The 20,534-nt window shown below is 46.8% G+C and overlaps 1 long non-coding RNA gene across 2 annotated transcripts in view; it reads left to right on the top strand.

Annotated features, from left to right (window-relative positions):
• Positions 1-12,209, top strand: part of LOC149871471 (uncharacterized) — a 38,633-nt gene extending 26,424 nt beyond the window's left edge. The window contains exons 10-12 of one of the 2 annotated variants that reach the window (XR_016440248.1): positions 2,793-3,016; positions 3,642-3,792; positions 11,067-12,209. This is a non-coding gene — a long non-coding RNA (uncharacterized LOC149871471). The remainder of the gene's footprint in view (positions 1-2,792; positions 3,017-3,641; positions 3,793-11,066) is intronic. The other variant, XR_016440250.1, reaches the window with a different exon arrangement.
• The last annotated feature ends 8,325 nt before the right edge of the window (positions 12,210-20,534 follow it).

Consider the following 20,534-nt stretch of genomic DNA (forward strand, 5'->3'; position numbering starts at 1 on the left):
GAGAGGAGGGTGAAGCATTGTAGCTTCGGGAGTGTGGCTGCTTGGTTTGGGCTTTATGGTGGGGTATATTGCCTTTTGGTGGGGTTGTGGACAACGAACTAGGTACTGCTGCTGAGGGCATAGGTGTTACCACATGTTAAACAAGATGTCGGGCTCTGCCAGGCACACAGGCTAAGTACAGGTGTTTGAGGAGGTTAGGGGGAGGATAGATTGGGTTACAAATGGCTACCTGATCTAACTTAACTGTACAGTTCCCAACACAGCCCTGGAGTTTGAAAAGCCCAGCCACTAGTCCCAGCCCTGGGGCTGTTCTCTTCCTAGCCCCTGTAGCAGAAAGCCACCTTGTTTCTCCCCAAAATCTCTGCCCTGTGACACTGTAACTAAAATCTCTGAGCAGCAACCATTTGATTAGGGTGGGTCAGCACGGAGGGGACCACACCCTGGCCAGTCTCTTTAGGTAACTTGAACTGGCTGCATTCCTGAGGGAGGGGGAAAACCTGCTCCCTCTGCCTACGTGACCTGCATCAATTACCTGGGTGAGGGGTTTCTACCTGGGGAGCTGGAATCTGCCTGGTAACAGGTGATGCATTTCAAATTGGTTGGCTGACCTTCACTGGACCAGGTGAATGAGGTCACAGGGGCTATATAGGTTGGGAGAGGGAGGAGGCTTGCTCTTCTCTCTTCGGCCATGAGGTGAAGCAGCAGCAAAGCAGGGGCAGGGGAGACACCATGATCTCAAAGGTGGTTTTCCCAGGGCAGGGGAAGCAGCGTGACCACGTAGGCGAGCTCCGCTGATATGTCCTCCACAGGAGGTCTATATTGAGCAGATTCTTTTTGGTGTTGGGTGGTGGAACCGGAGCGTGCTCCATCCACTCCATGCATTGACCTGGTATACCAGTGCTTCCAGGACCGGTGCAAAAAAAAAAAGGGGGGGAGACAAAAAAGCCTTACCATCTGGACCTAGCTCTCTCTCTCACCCCAAGACTCCAGAGGGGAAACTGGAAAACTCTGAAAGATGCTTGTGAGTAAGCTACTCAATCAGATTAGATATTTAGCTGGCAGTAACACAGATGCGTGATCAAAAGGCTACCTCAGCCACACTGTTTGTTCTCTAGAATTTCTAAGCTATTGCTCAACCCTGTACCCTAGTTTACCCTACCCCTGTAATCAATAAAGTTCTCCTTTTTGACTGGTGTGGGAGACTTATTGAGGGGTGGGTCTAAATTAAGCCTAAGAGACCCCTTAGGTCTGTGGACTAAGGGAGACTTTGCTTTTTGCCCCCTTGACTTGGGGAAGTGCCCCAAGTGCCTGTACCGGGTCAAGTACCCATGGGACTATTAGGCCTGTGTTTCCTCAAGGACACAGGGCCGAGTCGGTCCCTTCTCGGTGTGGTGGCAGCGACGTTACCCCCAGGCTAGCGAGTGTGCTCCGGGAGAGGGGTTGGCCAAGCATAAGGCGCCCCTAGGAAGGCATTCAAAGTCTGGAAGGTGGTCGGGCGCAGGAAGGTGGGTGGCTCAACGCAGGAGCGCCCCCTACTGGCCCGCCACAGCCCCCAACCCCTGAATGCCAGGTTATCTTTAGTTGCCTAACCCCTGCCCCCCATACCACTGCTTGCGGACCAGCCAGACACCCTAGACAGCGGCTGTGGGGCACAGAGCCCAGGCCACAGCAGCCTGCCTCTGCCCTACAGAGAAAGCTGGGGGGCATGTGCCCCTGGGCCTCTCTCAAAGTGTGCACAGTGGTGAGGACCCCCACCCCCCATGCACCCCTGGATGAGCTTCCCGGGCCCTGAGCATCCCACAACCTACCCTTGAGGCCCCATTCACCCCAGCCCCTGCCAGCGTCCCCAGAGAATAAGCATCAGCATCACCTGTGTTCTCTCTATGGGGTTTTGAAACATGGGTAGGGCAGGCATGAGCAGTCACAAACTCACATGGGCAGGAAATGGGTTTTTTCTCTTACAAATAAAAAACTGAGATCTAAAAATGCTTTCTCTTCTGCATCAGGTTGAAACTGACTTGAGGAAATGTAATGCAATAGTCCTGTCACTGCAGGCTCCACCCTAGCCACAGATTTCCCTGGCTGGAATATATTCTCTGAAGCTAGTGCCTGTAGATGGTCTCCCTGACCCTGTGCCACATTTGGAGACAGACTCTGGGGTGGGATGCAAGTACACATTAGAGGATGGCCTTTGCTCTGAAAAGCCTTTGTTTTCCATTGAGCGTTTTGCCCATACTGCAGAAGGGAGGTTAGCCTTGGAGATGGAGGACAGGGCTCAGCAGTTAGAACTCCTGGGTGTTCTTGGTTCACAAGTTATTGGGCTTAGTACAGTTAATTACTGCATGCTGGGTGACCTTTTCTGGCTTGTGCTGGGCAGGAGGCCAGAGCAGCTAATCACAATCAAGCCTTCTAGCCTTAAAATCTATTAAAATCCTACAGTTATCTGCCGAACACAGGATTTCTTGCCCTTTCTTTCTTTGGTGACAAGTTCTAAGTGGAATTCCACGTGAAAACTGTGCTTTAAATACCACTTGTTCCATTATGAAGATTTCATTTGAAAAATCAGCAAAAATTCAATATCTTTCACACGTCAGGTAGCCAAATTCTAGCCGTATTGGTTTAGAGGAAAAAGCAATCAGGACTCATGGTAGAGGTGATATCTTTTATTAGACCAAGCAGAGTTTTGCAAAATAAAAATGTCTTTAATTGCAAGCTTTATTGACGTGCAAGCTTTATTGAAGATACTGAATTTTAGCCATTTTTTAAAAATGAAATCTTCATAATTTTACAAGGAGGAAGAAAATTTGAGCACCTGAAACATGAGATCCTGCTCCTGCCTTTGCTCGAGGTAATTTGCATCATCACAGAGCCTCACCACAGAGCTCAGAGACATCTCACCACATAAGAAATGCCTGCCCAGGAAAGTATCCCATCTATTTACTCCTCTGTGAAATATGAAACACCATAACCAGAAGGAAATATGACTACATCCTGCTTACCACCAAACAACTTCAAGGTAAATGGACCATTCCAACTTTTCTCTGAGCCTAACCTGCCTCTAAAATGATCTGTTCCAAACAGAAGAATTACCACACCTTCAACTCTCCTATGAAATATGAACTTTCATTTCTACCCAGGAGAACTTTTACAATCTTTTCTCCGATGCCCAAAGAAGGGTGTTTATGCCTGAAAGCTTGCAATTAAAGATTTTTTTATTTTTATTTTTATTTTTTATTTTAATTTTTTTTTTTTTGCAAAAATCTAGTTGGTCTAATAAAAGATATCACCTCTTCCAGGCATCCTGATTGTTTTTTCTTCTAGACCAATACAGCTACAACCTGGCTACCTGACAGAGTGAATTAGGCACACTTTTAGAGAACCCCACTACTCACATCTCTGCACTGTTAGACACCTAAAATACTTTTAAACAGATCTGGCCTTGTCTAACTGAAGAGAAACCTATTGTGAGAGGGCAGGAATGGGTGTAGAAATAAGCAAAGCCTTAGGTGGTATCCTTAAAGCAGGGGCGGGCAATTATTTTGGGCAGAGGGCCGCTTACTGAGTTTTGGCAAGCCATCAAGGGCTGCATGGCAGGCAGCTAGGGGCAGATCCACATTAATTTTATTTTATTTTTTTTTTAGGGGACCTGCGGTCTGGATAAATGGCCTAGCAGGCCGCATCCAGCATGCAGGCTGCAGTTTGCCCACCCCTGCCTTAAAGAAAGATGGAAACAATTTTGCAGGCTTCAGCCAGGGAACACCTTAACAAAGGCCCTATCTGATATCATGCGTTGTAAGTACATTTCCTCATTGCTTTTGCTGCATCTTAGAGATGCTTATGTTTGCAGGCCTTCTTCTTTCCATAGATCCACACCTTTCATTCCCTTGGTGATACAACAGCAATGTGCTCAAACCCAAACAACCTGGCGATCAGGACTGAGAGCTGGATCCAGACATGTGCCTGGATTCTCTTCACACATGCAGTGGTGTTTACACTGGCAGGACCCTACTGACACAGAGGCAGCTGGGGGTTAGGCATGAAATAGGAGGCAGGAACTTTTGTGTGTTAGTTCTGGCTCTGCCACAAACTCTCTTTGATGTTAGGCAAGTCAAAAACCTCCTCTGAGCTTCAGTTTCCTGGTCTGTAAAATGGGTTTACTGCTAATCGGCCACCATACAGGGATTTATTTGGGCCAAATTGTTCCAAAGCACAAAGATGTGAAACGGCAAATAATTCTACACCAGCTGCATACACAGGGACTTTGCATTATTGTCAGAGTTTTACTGAAAGCCTGCTTTCTGCACCCAGAGGAGAGCCCATGTTTCTGCCCCTCCCCACAGCTGGGTATGCCATGTCTTCTCCAGCCCAGCAAGGGAGACTCCCTTGGCCTAACAGTGCTAGTAAAGAACTCCAGGGGAAGTGGTTCTTCGACAAGATTCCTTCAAGGGTCATCTCTTGCTTCCCATAAGCCTTGAGAGTCCCAAGGATTCACAGGACCCAAGTATGGAGTCTTTTCTTTGCTTGAAATGCATTTTCTCAAGTTAGCTGCATGGGGCCTTTCCTTGGTGCTGCTGAACACCCTGGGTTGCAGAATCAAGCCCAAGATGGATCCTGCCATTGGCTGAGAGACCCTATTCATTTGCTTTGTGTCCTGGGTAGATGGATTTGATCAGAAGCCCAGTAGGAATCTTCTCCAGTGGCTTCTGTGCATTTTGCACAAATGACAACAGCAAATTTCAACATGACAGTTTGGGGCAAAATTAGAAACAGAGAACAGGAGTCCTGGCTCCTTAGGAAATTTTAGGATCTTGGCCTGGTGGAATTATGGAGAGACCCCAAGAGGATATTGGTTCCTGCTATAAAGCTGTCCTTTCCTGTAAGCACTCCAAAACAATCTCCTGCCTGTCCATGTTCTGGGGTGAGAACCACATACTGCTCCCTTGCTAATGTCATTGCCCCATACGCAGAAAAAGAGCAGCCCCTGGGCTCTGAGAACTACAGCTGCTTTACTTTGCTTACATTTCAGGTCTGCCATCCCAAACGGAGAGGCAGACAGAGCTATGAATGACCTAAAAGCTAGACACAGGGTTTCAAAAAGCCTGAGCCTGAATTGATTCAATCTTGACAGGTTAGTCTAACCTGACTAGACTGAATCAATTTGTAACTGTACAGACATCCCCTTCAGACTGAGAAAGTGCAGACACATGCCTGCAGTGGCTCGGGCTAGAAGTTGGAGAGTGCTAGAGCAGCCCTTCCTTCCCTTCTACAGTGCTGTTAGAAATATTATTAAAAATGTATAATAAATACAGTGTTGTTAAAACTGCACAGTTTGTATCTCGTACCTGATAAAAAGAAACACCACTAAGGACATCTTTTTTCTCTTGGCTAATTTGCTATCTTTTTTTTCTGCTAAACTACGCTCCTCTGCTTTTCTTATGTAGATTACAGAAGCTGTAATTCAATTAACTGTGTCCTTAAAAAAAAGAAAGAGTTGAACTTTTGGTAACCTAAAGAGCTTTCTAAGCATGTGTAATTAGCTAATGCATATATGCTGATCCGCCCTGCATACTTAAGTAGTTAATTATAATGCACATGCAACGGATGACATGACGTCATTTCATGTATGTTTGTATGAACCAGAAATGAGTTATAAGAGTTCTTGTTTCTGCACACGTGCCCAAGAAAAAAAAAATAAAAGCTAGCTAAGAGTTTTCCTCGGGGGCAGAGTGGTCTTTTGTCTCCACTCTGACCCTATTTACAAATATACCCTTTGTGTTGCTAATAATGTGTACCTGAGGAATTATTATTTGCGAGCCTCCAAAGAAACGAACCGCAATTTTCGCATCAATTCTGGCGAGCCAGCCAGGAGATCTTTTGGACGATCCCGAAATCCAACGACAAATCGCCTCTGGCACGACGGGGAATGTGTACTGAGCCGACTTTTTGGGCTCGCCCTAAAGTCTGAGACGTAAGTCAGGATATTTGAGACGTTAAAGGCTCCTGTGCAAATTTTTGGTTTCTGGAGTCGCCAGGCACACATTCCAGTATTCTGATCGAGATCTCTGGGGTATCTGAGTAAGTATACGAATCCCCTTTGCCCAATCTGGTGTATGGATCCAAAACAAAGGGGGTAAATGATCGCTGAGGAACTTTTGGCTCAACTTTCATCGTAAACCATCTGTTGTTAAGAGTCTTTTAGTATTTGGTGTGCCTTGGGCGCACTTTTGTGGGCAAATAGGTACAGGTCGCTCCCGTGTAGAAAACTCGAATACGCCCTTTAAAATTTGTGTTATGTCATTTTAATAAGTTTGCAAAGCCGGCAGATTATAGAGTAAAGATGAAAAAAGATGATTTAACTAAGTTTTGTCAACTTGAGTGGCCAACATTTGGGGTCCACTGGACCCCGAAAGGATCCTTTGTAGTAAAAGAAGTGATAGCTATCCATGAAATAGTTATGCAGAACGGGTATTGGAATCAGTTTCCTTATATTGATTGTTGGTTGTGGGTGGTTCAAAATCAACCACCTTGGATTAAAAAATGCTTAATAAAGTCTCATGTGATGGTTGTTAAAAGAAAGACTCGAGGAGGACCGCCTGTACTCCCTGAGTCTAATGAGGGGGGGAATTCTGAATTGGCTGAGTATCAGACCCGCTCTCCGGTTGCCCTGTCAAGTAGTGAAGATGAATCAGACACCTCCTCGCACCACTCCCTCCCTCAGGGAGACCACCACCGGCGTATCAAAGCATACCTAATGATTTAGAGCGTGAGCCTCAGCCAAGTGCCCCATCTGAATCAGAAAATAAGGGTTATTATTTGCGCAAGCCTGTAAAGTCACAGCCGGTGCTGAATTGCCTGATGCGAGAGATTATTGGAGAGGGGGGCAATGCAACTTTTGTCTACACCCCGTTTAGTACTTCAGATTTATTTAATTAGAAGAATCAGAGCCCCTCTTTTCGTGAAAACCCTGAAAAGATGAGGGACCTGTTTCGATCTATTAGGCAGACTCATCGACCCACTTGGGCTGATGTCCAGATGATGCTCCAGACCCTCCTGACCCCGGAGGAAAGGAGATTAGTGTTAGGAACAGCAGAACATATTGCAGTAGCCAGAAAAGAGGCAGAGGGAGCTGCTGGTCATACCCTGCGTGATACCTGTCCTGTTGAAAAACCGAGATGAGATAATCATACCGCAAAAAGAAGAAAGCTGAGTGCACAATATCTAGAGATTATAGTAGAAGCAATGGAGAAGGCAGTGCCTCGGGTTACTAATCTGTCTAAGTTGTATGAAGTGAGACAAGAAAGAGAAGAAGATCCTTCAGCTTTCCTCAGGAGGCTGTATGAGGCGTTTCACAGGTTTTCGGACCTAGATCCAGAAGCCCCAGATAATCAACGCATAGTAAATCTTATGTTTATTAGTCAATCCGCTGCTGATATCCGTAAAAAGTTACAGAAAACTGAGGGAGGTGCTGGGAAACCGATTTCAGAGCTGGTGGAAATTACATATAAAGTATATAAGAATCGTGAGCAAGTGCAGGAGCGCAAAGAAAATAAAAAGGCTCAGCGACAGATGGCAGCACTGGCAGCTGCTATAACTAGAGGTAACCCTGGAAAGGCTGGGATACAGAAAAAGAAAGAAGAAAGAGTGAGAGCAAACGTTTGTGCTTATTGCAAAGAAAAAAGACACTGGAAGAGGGAATGCCCAAAGTTGAAAGAGAAGAGAGAGGGGGAACCGAGAGGTCACCTCATGCGGGCAGAAGAAAAGGGTGAGGACACAGAATGAAGGGGACGAGAATCTAAGACCACTACCCTTCAGGTTGGAGCCCGAGAAGATCCTATGGTAACCATTAGAGTTAGTGGCAAAAACTTTAAAGCCTTAGTGGATACTGGGGCTACATTTTCAATGATTCCAGAAAAAAACCCCTGTGCAAAAACTAGTAAACAGCATGTACTTGTAGAAAAAATTGAGAGAACGCAAACCCGACTCCCTGTTTGTAAACCACTCCTCACCAAAGTGGGGGACCATTTGCTCGAACATTCCTTTGTGTATTCTCCAAGTTGCCCGGTTGCAGTCCTTGGGCAAGACTTACTCACAAAATTGCAAGCTGAGATCTTTTTCAGAGACAATCAGATGGTGGTCCAGCTACCTGTCAAGCAGAACTCAAATTATCAAATGGCTCTCCTAGAGGACCGACGCCCTACAGTAAATTTAAAAGATCACATGACTAGAGTAGACCCTTCAGTATGAGCTGATAGAACCCCTGCGCAAGCTAAGTTGGTCTTCCCGGTAAAGATCATACTCAAAGATAGAGAGGGGCCCGTTCGAGTAAAGCAGTACCCACTCAGCCGAGCGGCCAAAGCTAGACTCAAGCCGTTAATAGAGAAATACAAGAGGTGCGGATGGCTAGTGGAAGGGTCCTCACCCTATAACACCCCCATTCTTGGAGTGCCAAAGGCAGATAGGGTCTCATACAGACTGGTCCAAGACCTACGAGCAGTAAATAAGAAGGTCCTTTCAGACCATCCTGTAGTCCCGAACCCTCACACGATTTTGACACAAGTACCGGGGGAAGCTGAAATATTTTCAGTGCTAGATTTGAAAGATGCTTTCTTCTCCATTCCCCTTCACCGAGAAAGTCAAAAATTGTTTGCTTTTGAATGGGAGGATCCAGATACTTTCCATAAAGCCCAACTCATGTAGCCAGTTCTTCCACAAGGATTTATAGCAGCCCCCCATATTTTCGGACTTGCCCTTCAGAAGGACTTGGAGGAGTGGAAGGGATCACACCCCGCAGTGACTCTCCTCCAGTACGTAGATGACCTGCTAGTTGCAAGCCCAAACTTGCAGCTTTGCGAGGAAGCCACCAGGTCACTGCTAAACACTCTGAAAAAAAAAAATATAAAGTCTCTAGAGAGAAAGCCCAAATATGTCAGCCTCAAGTCACATTTTTAGAATATAAGCTCTCAAAAAGAGTCAGAGCCCTGAGTGCAGATCACATACAGGCAATCCAAGGTCTAACCCCACCTAAGTAACCCAAGGAGTTGCGGGCATTCCTAGGGCTAACTAGGTTCTGTCGACTATGGATACCAGATTATAGTGAGAAGGCTAAACCACTGTATGACTCACTGACTAAAAAGAGTCTCACTAAATAGAAATAAAATAAAGAAATGCAACATGCCTTTAATCTGCTTAAAGCAGCATTAATCCAGCCCCCTGCCCTGGCCAACCCAAATAGTAAAAAGCCATATCAACTATATGTTCATGAAAATCGAGGAGTTACATCAGGGGTGCTGACACAGCCATCGGGCCCGCCCTGGAGACCCGTGAGATATTACTCAAAGGTTCTAGATCCAGTTGCACTCAAGTGGCCAGCCTGTCTTCAGGCTGTGGCAGCCACAGCAGTGGTTGTTGAAGAAGCCCAGAAGATAGTCATGAGTGCAGATATAGAAATACTCACTCCTCATGGAGTTCCCCAGATTCTAGAGACTGAAGGAAGAAAGTTTCTTAACCCCTCCAGACAATCACAGTATGAGATATTTTTGCTCTCTAATCCAGAACTTACTTTCAAACATACTACAGCCTTAAACCCTGCAACCTTGCTGCCGGAGTCAGGGAAACCGACGCATGACTGCCTTGAGATCCTGAATCAAACCACACAGGTGCGGCCTGACCTTGCTGAGGACCCAATTGAAAACCTAGATGCTAAATACTTCGTAGACGGCTCCAGCTCTGTCATCGATAGAAAAAGACGAACAAGATGTGCAGTAGTAACCTTAGATAAAGTAGTATAGAGAGAGTCATTGCCGAGCTCATGATCAGCACAGGCCGCGGAACTCACTGCGCTCACCCGAGCATTACAGCTGGGGACAGACCAGGAAGTTAATATATACACTGACTCTCGCTATGCTTTTTCTACAGTCCATGCACACAGACTATTGTAGAAAGAAAGGGGTTTCATTACGGCCTCTGAGAATAAAATTGCTAATAGCCCCCAAATTATCAAGTTACTAGAGGCACTCCATCAGCCTAAAGAAATAGCAGTCATTCATGTGCGGGCCCATGGGAAGGCTACTGAGAAAAAGCATAAGCTTAGAAATGCAAAGGCTGATACAGCAGCAAAGGAAGCCGCATTTATTAGGAGAGAAGCAGAAGAGGTATCCAGGCAAGCCATGTCCCATGCCATATGGCCATACATCCAAGATTTAGTCCCGCAGTATTCCCCTAAAAAAGATAAATTTGCACAGAAAGCTTGTGCAAAAAAGAACTCCCAAGAATAGTGAATAGTACCAAGAAAAAAAATCATGATACCCAGGCCATTGCTTCGAAAGGTGCTGCAACAACTCCATGTAAGAACCCATATGGGAAGCTTGGCTATGAGTGATCTAGTGATCCGCCAAGCAGTAGCCCCAGGGCTATATATAGAAGCTCAGCACATTGCTACCAAGTGCATCACATACCAAAAAGTGAACCCTCGAAAGAAACCCCCTGTGCCAATGGGAGGTAGACCCTGGGCAGCGTACCCTAGACAAGCATGGCAGATTGATTTTGCCGAGCTCCCACAGTCCGGACATCACGAGTTTTTACTTGTCATAGTAGACCAGCTCTCTAGTTGAGTCGAGGCCTGGCCCACCAAGACTGCCACTACAGCTACAGTAGTAAAATATTTGTTGCAAGAGATCATTCCACAGTATTCCCTGCCTGAGTCCATTGAGTCAGATCAAAGACAACACTTTGTGAGAAAAGTGGTTCAAAAAGTCGCGCAAACTCTCAAGATCACTTAGAAACTACACACACCATAAAAACCACAGAGTTCAAGACAAGTAGAACACATGAATAAGACTTTAAAGACTCTGCTTACCAAGATCTGTATTGAAACGCGCCTTAAGTGGCCTCAAGCATTGCCGCTAGCTCTTACTTACATTCGAAACACTCCCTGACGGGGCCTCAAATTGACCCCATATAAAATTAAGTTTGGCAAACCACCTCGAGTCTTACCCCCTGAGATGCGAAAAAATGTAACTTTTAAATTAAATAATAGTGAGCTTCATATGTATGTTATTGTTTTGCAGTCTGTCTTGTCTTCTCTTCACAAGTATGCAGCCTCCTTTCAACGTCTGCCTTTAGACGTACCAGTACATGACTTCTCCCCAGGAGACTGAGTCTTAGTGCAACAATAAAAAAAAGAACCTTTGACTGAGAGGTAAAGTGGCCCTTTCCAGGTACTCCTAACAACCCACACTGCTGTAAAAATTGCTGGCCATGACCGTTAAATACACCATACCCATGTGAAACGACATCCACGAGCATCAGAAAACATCAACTCCCAAGACGAGCTCACTCCGGAAGCTGAGTCGTCTTCAGAACAAGAAGCCAGCAAGTGGAGCTTTGAACCTATTGGTAATCTCCAAGTGCGCCTAAGACGGCTTAATCAAAGTTCAAAAAATTAAACAAAAAAATAAAAAGAGAAACATTTAAGCTGTGTTTAATCTCATAAAAAAAATATATAGTAAAAATCTTAATGTGCCTTGTTGTTATCTATATAATAAAAGAAACAAGATTAAGTAGCCTTAGCCGCTAGCCTATACCCCCGCTTTCCCCAATTGCTTCCCCAAGGACAAATTTGTATGTTAACCTAATAGAAAAAATTGCAAGTACTTTTAATCTTACCAACTGCTGAGCCTGTGGGGGGCTCTGAGAGGCCAGAAGCCAGTGGCCTTAGAGGGCTTTTCCTTTGGCCCCAAAGTAGCTAGTAAATAGTAAAGAGCAGAAAGCATCTTGAGGGGGGATATTGTTAGAAATATTATTAAAAATGTATAATAAATAGAGTGTTGTTAAAACTGCACAGTTTGTATCTCGTACCTGATAAAAAGAAACACCACCAAGGACATCCCTCCCCTCTTGGCTAATTTACTATCTTTTTCTTCTGCTAAACCACACTCCTCTGCTTTTCTTATGTAGATTACAGAAGCTGTAATTCAATTAACTGTGTCCTTAAAAAAAAAGAAAGATTTGAACTTTTGGTAACCTAGAGAGCTTTCTAAGCATGCGTAATTAGCTAATGCATATATGCCTATCCGCCCCGCATACTTATGTAGTTAATTATAATGCACATGGAACGGATGACGTGACGTCATTTTATGTATGTTTGTATGAACCGGAAATGAGTTATAAGAGTTCCTGTTTCTGCACACGTGCCCAAGAAAAAAAAATAAAAGCTAGCTAAGAGTTTTCCTCGGGGGCAGAGTGGTCTTTTGTCTCCACTCTGACCCTATTTACAAATATACCCTTTGTGTTGCTAATAATGTGTACCTGAGGAATTATTATTCGCGAGCCTCCAAAGAAACGAACCGCAATTTTCGCATCAGTGCTGAGCTGAGGGGTGTATGACCAGCCCAAGGCAGGATGTTCTGATTAGGGAGTGGTCGCCCCCCCCCCCCCTTCTGACCAGCCTGGCAGAGAATTGATAACATAGTGTTGATCACTCCTAACTCAGAGTTTATTAGCCCATTAAGAAAACAACAGAGAGACATTACCAGCTACCTGTTAATTCTGCCTTTGTCCCTGGCTGGCTGGCTACAGCACAGACCATAGCCAGCATGTGGTCTGCTAGCTGATGCTGAGAGGTGTCTGTGTAAGGAAGAGGGGATCCCTGCTTACCAAGAAGTGGTGAGGTGACGGGGGAGAGCAGGGCGAAGCCAGGCAGACAGTCTCTGTGGGAGCTGCAGACAGGAAGCAGAGGGGAGGGGCCAGTCCTGCTGTGGAGCAGAGAGCCCTGCACAGCCCAGAGAGCATGCCAGGATGCTGGGGGAGTCTGGTTTAACTTAAACCAGTAAGGGATCTGGGACAGACATTGTATAAACCGGGTTGACCCAAATCAGTCAAGTCTGATACTACATTCAACCAGGTTTATCTCAAACTGGTTTCAGCCATTTTCAAACTGGTTTATGTGCATTGAACATCTGTTCTGTTACAGGTTTAAATAAGCTTCTGATCATTTAAACTGGTTTAAGTATAATGTCTGTCCCTAGCCTTAATACAGACTGAGTCCAGTTGATGGGCTCTGTTGAGAAGCTCTGGGATCAGCTTTTCCTGACAGTTCCTCTAAGGGATGCAACATAGTCTGTAGAGTGTCACTTCAAGCTGGGATCAGGACTGCCCAGCTCCTGCACAGATTACCAGAACCTAGCAAACATTTCAAAACCTTTTCAAACTTTTGAAATGTTTCGACTGCCCTCATTTTGTTTTGAGGCAGTTTCAAGGCCCTTTGTTTCATTTTGATTTCACTGTTTTGAGCTTGAAATGAATCAAAATGAAACAGCTGGCAAAATTTTGCACAGCCCTAATGTTAATATTTGATTCTCGGTATATGAATTGGTTAAGGAGGTCCAAGTTGGAGCAGGTTCACATTTATGTGGGAAATAAGATTTCTCAGCTCTATATACAATGAAGCTATACCAGATCTTTTTGCAAAAAATAATCAAACTGTTCTGTTCATGCATTAGAAGAGTAGATTCTTAATTGCAATAAAAAAAAAAGTTTTAAGGGAGGTTAGTATGGTCTCATAGACTATTTCAAATTGCCAAGGTACAGATGGAATCAAGGGTGTAGGTTGCAGCCGTGTTGGTCTAAGGATATAAGCAGACAAGGTTCTTTGGGTGAGTCTGATATCTTTTATTAGACCAACTTAAATAGTTGGGAAAAAATTTTAAGCAAGCTTTCGGGTTTAAAAACCCTTCGCCAGACTGAGGAAGCCTCTGCATTGGTTTGTGCTCTTCCTGGATGGAATGAAAAGTAAAGAAGCCAGAGGCTGGGCTGGTGTTTCATAACTGACTGTATGGAATCAAGTCAATTATGCCATCTTTTTCTTATCCTCCATTACCTACTATTATTTGTTACACAATGTTTTCTCCTTACTGTAACAGGGAACCCTCGCCCTGTCACTAGGGAAAGTCTGCAGGGCAAACAAAACCCGCCTGAAGGGATAAGAGCTCAGGAAAAGAAAATCCAGCTCAAAGGACAGACAAAAATGGCACTAGGGAGAAGCCCTGTGTAGCAGGCAGCAAATGGAAGAAAGGCAAGGTACCTGCAGCCTCCAGTAGCTCTGCCCAGGTGGGCTGGAAGCAGGCAGAGACTGCAGCAAAAGAGAGTCAGCTGGCAGGACTGGAAGGGCTAATGAGAAACCCCTGTGCTGGGGCTGAGCCACAGGGCTGGCTCGCTGGCTGGAAGAGAAGGGGCTTATTATCCTGAAAGGCTTGCTCTCAGGCCAAAAGAGTTCACTCTGGGTGGGAAAGGAGAACTTCTAGGCAGGTGGCTGTGGAAGTTACCGTTACAGTCACAGTCACAGTGAAGGGGGCCATGGTAGGCAAGGGTGAAGAACTCCCTCTTCTGAGGGGGAAGCTGATTTAGAGGGATAAAAAGTTGAGTTCATTTTGAGGGGGAGGTTCTTAGTGTGTGTACCGTGTGACCCCTTTTTGCTGGGCAGAGGGCCGTTTTACGTGGCCCCTTACTTTTGGGGGAGCTCCTGAAAGTGGTGAGGTGTGTGCCTTTTTCTTATTGGTGACAGGTGGTGCCCTGGGTGATGCCTGTGGAGACCTCTTCTGTGGACAGCCTGGGTTGCGAGCTGGTGACAGAAAGGGAGCCCTGGGAGCGGGTGTGAGGATGGGTAGTCGGTGCAGCCAAATGTTCGGTGGGGGTAAGGTGGTTTGTTTGTTTTTTTTAGCTTGGGGCCAGCGGAGAGGGTTCAGGATCTAGCAGGTAAGAAGACAGCAGGACTGGGGGATTGTGAAGCATCTCAGAGGCTCAGTGTGAGTTTGGCAGCTACAAGGGAAGAGTTTGGGGCTGTTGTGGGCCCTTTTTGCCGGGCAGAGGGCCCTTTTATGGTGTTGTTTTGTTTTGGAGCAGCCAAGAGGGTTGAGGCCCTAACAGGTAAGAAGGCCTTGGGGCTTTCAAAGCATCTCAGGCTGATCCTCCCTCACCCCCGCCCTCCGACACGTCAAGCTGAGATGGGGCCCCAGAGTCACGCCAGGCCCCAAATTCTACTCCATGCTTCAATGGGAGCCCTGGGAATGTCTCTGGGGATGGGCGAGTTGGTGTGGCTAAAATACGTTTTTTCTTCTTTTTCAGTTTTGGGGCAGCCGAGACCATTCAAGCCCCAGCAAAGAAGCCGGCACCCCTGTGGGCTTGCATACCATCTCTCAGGCTCAGCACCAAGCTGACAGGTAAAGCATGGAGCTCGTGGCTGCTTGTTGCCTCTCTTTGGTGGGTAAAAGGCCCTCTGACATGCCCTGTAAACATTTGTTTTTAAATTATGATAATGCTGTTGTGACCAGTGTCTGAGTCTGTTCTTGGCTCATGGTAGTTTTACTGTTCAAGCTGTTCTGTTTTGTGGTCTAGCAGCCAAGTGTTGGCTTTCCATTCGAAAGGTTGGGGGCTCAAGTGTGGCTGTGGGTGTCTGATCTTCAGTCTGTAAAAGTCCCCCTTATGGACTTCTGAATGCTTGTTTATTACACCCCAAATCTGCTGTTCAGATCACAAGCTGCCCTTAATAGTTCCTTCACTATCCCTCTGGTTTACTATGGGTCATGTGCAGTACAGACCCAGGGGTCTTTGGCTGCAAAGAAGCCCAGAGAACATGCCAGCCAAGAGGGCTTTTTGTTGACTCCAGACCTGGGCATTCAGGCCACGGGGGGCAAAGTGACGTGTTTGCACCTTCCTTCAGCTTTTTTCACCTGGCCTGGGGGCTCACTCAGATGAGGCCCAACTTCTCAAGTTTCAGATTTTCACATTTCCAGGATCCCTTGGCTGGCACTACATATGGATTTGCAGTGAGAGAGCTATCGAGTCTTGCACCATGGTATCTCTGGCACTTGCATTGTAGCTGCCCAGTAAAAGGCCAGGAGCTCCAAGCTGACTATGACCTCCTGAACGGAGCAGAGGTTCCTGCAGGGTTGCCCATGCAACAAGCAGGGATACCGCGAGTTCTTCAGGAGAGCCTTCTTGGTAGCACAGGTGTTGTCATCTGCCTGCTACATCTGAGGACCTAGGTGAGAAATTTACCTGGTCAGGCTTCTTGTTGGCTTGGTTTGGTGTTACAGTTTGCTTTATGAGTATTCTTGAGTCAAGACTATCCCCACCTTCCTGTGGCTGGGTGGAGGTGCTTGTGTTCTGGTGCCCAAGGATTTGTTTTTGTTTTTTTGGTCTCTCTCTTTTTCTCCCCCTATCCCCTGCCTTAACACAAGAATAACTCGGGCAGGCTTCTGAGCCCACGGGACACGTTGTTGTAGGGCCTGGCTGGCCCTATTATGGGTGCCCAGCTGCTAAGTAGGTATGGTATAATAACCCTTACTAAGACTTTTTAATGTGAATTAATTGCTGTCAGTTGAGGGGGTAAGGTCAGGCTTGTTTTATGCCCTTCTGCAGCAAGCTGAGTTGCAATGGACTCCTGAGCCCACCTGTCCAGTGCCAGGGCTCTAGGGTAGAAAGTTGAAGGGCTGTGCATCCTGGGCCCTGATTCCACCCCATGTTGAATTCTGAGTACTTGGAGCTTTGATGCAGATGGGTCCCAGCAAACTGTGGCCAGGGTACTGAGCAGCACCCCAGGCTTGGCCCCTTTCCCTGTAAGGCTGTCCAGCCACCATCTTGGGGAGCATGAGGCTGGCTAAAAGGCCTCCTGCCATAGCCCCACAACTACTTTGCTAACCCCAGCAGGTTGAGGCCCAAGGAGTTCAGGGCTGCCTGTGACCTCATTTGGGTTGCAACTGAATAGATTTTTTTTTTTTTTCAATTGGTGGGAGGCTGAGGTCCAAGCCTACCTTGACCCACATCTCTTAAGGAGACTGAGGGCTCTGAATCGGGGTGCTGCACCTTGGGGATGATGGTCATTATTTCAGGGCTGCCCACAGCCTTCTCTCAAGTGTGCCTAAACACATTTTGGTTTTTTATTTTGGTGGAGAAGGGTGGCCTTGAAGACCCCTCAGCCTATACTGTTCAAAGAGTACATCTACACAAGATGTTTACTGCACAGTTGACTAACCAGCTGCACAGTAAACATCTCAGTGTCTACACATGTGCCCCTATAGGCTGGAATAAACTAACTTAATCTACAGGAGGACAATACTTGTAAATACAAGCAGTTCATGTGTAGACACTGGAAAGGTTGGCTGGGCATGAGGGTTCTTCAGTGAGGAAGGAGCTGCCTCCTGGCCAGCCCTGTACTGAAGCTCCCTTGTGCCCCAGCCAGCCCCTCCACAGTACAGTGAGCCAGGGGGAGCAGCCCTGGTCTGGCAGGTTGACTCCCCAGGACTCCCTTCCAACTGGGGCTGCTCCAACTCAGCTCCACGTGCTGTGCATGAATGAACTCCAGAGCCAATTGCCCCAGAGTTAATTGTTCTCAGGCACACGGTCAAACAGCACACCTGGGAGGAATAAGCTCTGGAGTTCATTCATGTGCAATAGTAGCATGTGTAGATGCACCCGAAGAGACTACTGCATAGCCTGGCTGCTGGTTGGCTTTGGGGGTATGCAGTGTGTCTGAGAGGTAGGAAGCTATGAACTGGGGCTTGCCTCCTCCCCTGTTTGTGGGCAGAGGCCCCCACTTAAAGGTTTTTTTTTCCTCTCACCCCTACCCATCCCAATACAAATATAGCTCAGCTGGCCCTCCCAGGCACAATGCCCAGCTCCATAGTCACCAGGCATCAAGGCTGGGATGTTATCTCTTACAGACACCTTATGCAGTATGGCCCAAGACGGGTCTCAAATCGCCAAAAATGTAATAATGAACTTGGATTTCCAGCCGAGACAGTCTCTGCCCACAAGAGCTAGAGGGCTTGAACCACAGACCTTAGCTTCTGGAAGCTGGCAGGCTGTTCACTGGACTATGGCTGCAGGCCCACACAAACCTCAGGCCCCATTCCTTTTTGGACTGCCTGCTTTGCAGGCAAGCAGGCCAAACTGCAGGTGCTGCTCAAAGCCCCAGGCACACTTCTGTCTAGGAGGACAGGGGGCTGGGTCTAGCCACTACCAGCACTCAGATGGAAGTATGGGGTAGAACTGGGGGCTCAGCACACCCTGCAACTTGCACTGCTGCACTTTGACTTGGGGGGAAATAACGTCAGCAGGTTGAGAGCAAGTGCTTCTGTCAAACCAGGGGCAGCCCACAGCTAGGAAGCACCCGGGCTCTCTTGCAGATTCCTTATATAGTATGGTGCAGACAAGCAGACAAGCAAGGCAGGCCTCGATTGCTATTTGGTGCCCTGGCCACATTTTGGCTGGATCCAAGTACCTGTCCTCAAAGACACACCTTCATAAAAGCCCCCAAACCCTATCACTATGCTGAGCCATGACATTAGTGGCTGCCAAAACTCCCCTGAAACAAGGAAAAAATGTCTGGCTCCAAGCCTGACTCCACCACTAGATAAGATCCCAAGTTCTGCTTGCTATCAGCATGGTCTTTCCTACCTAGTTGGCCACATCTACGTGAGATGCTGAATTACTGCACAGTAGCATTGAGAACTGGCTTTTTTATGATGCTGACTGTGCAGTAGTCCAAGACTACTGTGTGGTAGCATTGTGTCGTGCTTTCTGCCATGCAACACTACTGTGCAGAAGTCTTAGGTTACTGTGCAGTCAGCATATTGTGTAGACGTAGCCTGTGTGTCCTAAATATAGTTCTAGGAGTCACAGTAATCCCAAGCAAAAAAGCAGCTCTAAACCTTTCCCATTCTGTAATCCTAACCCTAGTTCAGGCTGCTCCACTAGCCTTGTAGGGAAATGGGCCCAGCTTCAGGCACTGTGTTTTGGCTAGAACCAGCTGTTTACCCTTCCATATGAAACGGAGCCCAGAACTAGGAGCTTAGATCACCACACTGATCCCTTCAAAATATTTATTTGACTAAAGCCCTGCAACTCTGTGCCCCACTGAGTTAAGACCTGAAACTTTGAATCCCAGCTGGCCAATCAGAATCAAGCCAGAACCACATCCTTGCAAAGCACATGGCAGGAGAGTCTCAAACCAAGGATTGTGGCTTTGTGAGGCCAACAAGCCTGTTACATCACCACAGCCAAGAGCTTTTGAGGCTCTCACTTGCCAGTTCCCTTTCTTGGGCTGATGGCCCTCTAGAAAACTAGTCCAGGCCTAGCCCTGAATTACTGGCCTGCCCTCTGCCCTGCTTTTCTCTCTTCCCATGATACAAATACAACAACCTTGCAGTTTGACGTGAGGCCTATAAAATGTTCTGCATATGAGTTCCAGGGAAAATGCATTTAAAAAACAGAACAGCTGTGATAAGTGAGCAGGATGGCACAGACATGCCAGACTAGGGTTTTGGACCCAGGAGCCCACACTTACAGGACAGTAAGCTGGCCACTGCACTGGTTCATGGGGCCTGGGACCCCAAAGCCTACTTTGGGGCACTACTTGATCAGTAATGCCTGAGAGAAAGGTGGGACATTTTTTTAAAATGTCCACAGTGCCTGGAAGAAAGATGCCATCAAATTAGCCAGAGACCTGGATCCCTGATTTAGGTTAGCAGGCCAGCTACAGCATCAACAACTTTCATTTTCTTTTGCCATAGAAGGGAAATGCTTGTCATTACAGTTCTCTGTTAAGGCTGGCAATTTCATGCTATGTGTGTGAGGCTCTGGAAACCTTTCTACACTTGCACTACAGCTTCATAACTTTGCATAACAGCGTGTCGGACTCTGCTACTTTAAGGAAGAAAGCATCCAAGCAGAGCGCCAGGTGGGGAAGGGTAAAAGGGAGAAAGCTGCAGGAGATCTGGCCTGAGTAAACAGGAACTATGTGTGTTTACTGCACAGCTAGGTGCTCTATGGTAGCACAATTGGGTGATGCCTGCATGAGTAGTAGGAGGCCTATTGCAGTGCTAGTTGCTCCACAGTAGGACTGCAGGGAAGAGTAGGCAGTGCTACAGGTGGACTGCCATGGAGACCAGGCAGTGAATCTAAACAGGGCACCTGCAGCCAACCCTGTGGAGTCACCTGATGGGGAAATGGGTAGGGCCTAGAGGCATGTAAGCCAGGGCCAGAGTCAGGATAAGCATCCTGAAAGCTGCAGATGAAGCAACCTTGCAGGGCTTCTAGCCAAGAGAACGCGATGAACTGCTGAGCTGCTTTGGGCTTACCAGTAAGACTGTAGGATATTACGGGGATATAACCCAGAGCTGGGGTTATATTGGTACCTAGTGAGGGCTGCCCTGAGGGTTTGTTTTGTTTTGGGTTTTTTTGCCTACCTTGAGGTGGCAGAAGGTTTTCCCTTTTTAAAGAAGCAATGTATTCTTCCCCCATCACCACCACACCACCTTGTTGATGTTGACGGGCCCAGGAAGGAGAGTTTGTGCTAGAGAGTAGATTTAGGTTGGACATCAGAAATAACTTCCTCATGGTTAGGGTCGCTAAAATCTGGAGAGAGGCTTCCAAAAGAGGTGGTGCTCTCGCCTACCTGGGTGGGGTGCAGTCTTCAAGAGGAGACTGGACAAGCACCTGGCTGGGATCATTTCTTCCTGCCACTAGCAGGGAGTCAG

The sequence above is a fragment of the Crocodylus siamensis genome, chromosome 2, assembly GCF_052110815.1.
Source record: "Crocodylus siamensis isolate JL-2025a chromosome 2, ASM5211081v1, whole genome shotgun sequence".
NCBI classification, from domain to species: Eukaryota; Metazoa; Chordata; order Crocodylia; family Crocodylidae; genus Crocodylus; species Crocodylus siamensis.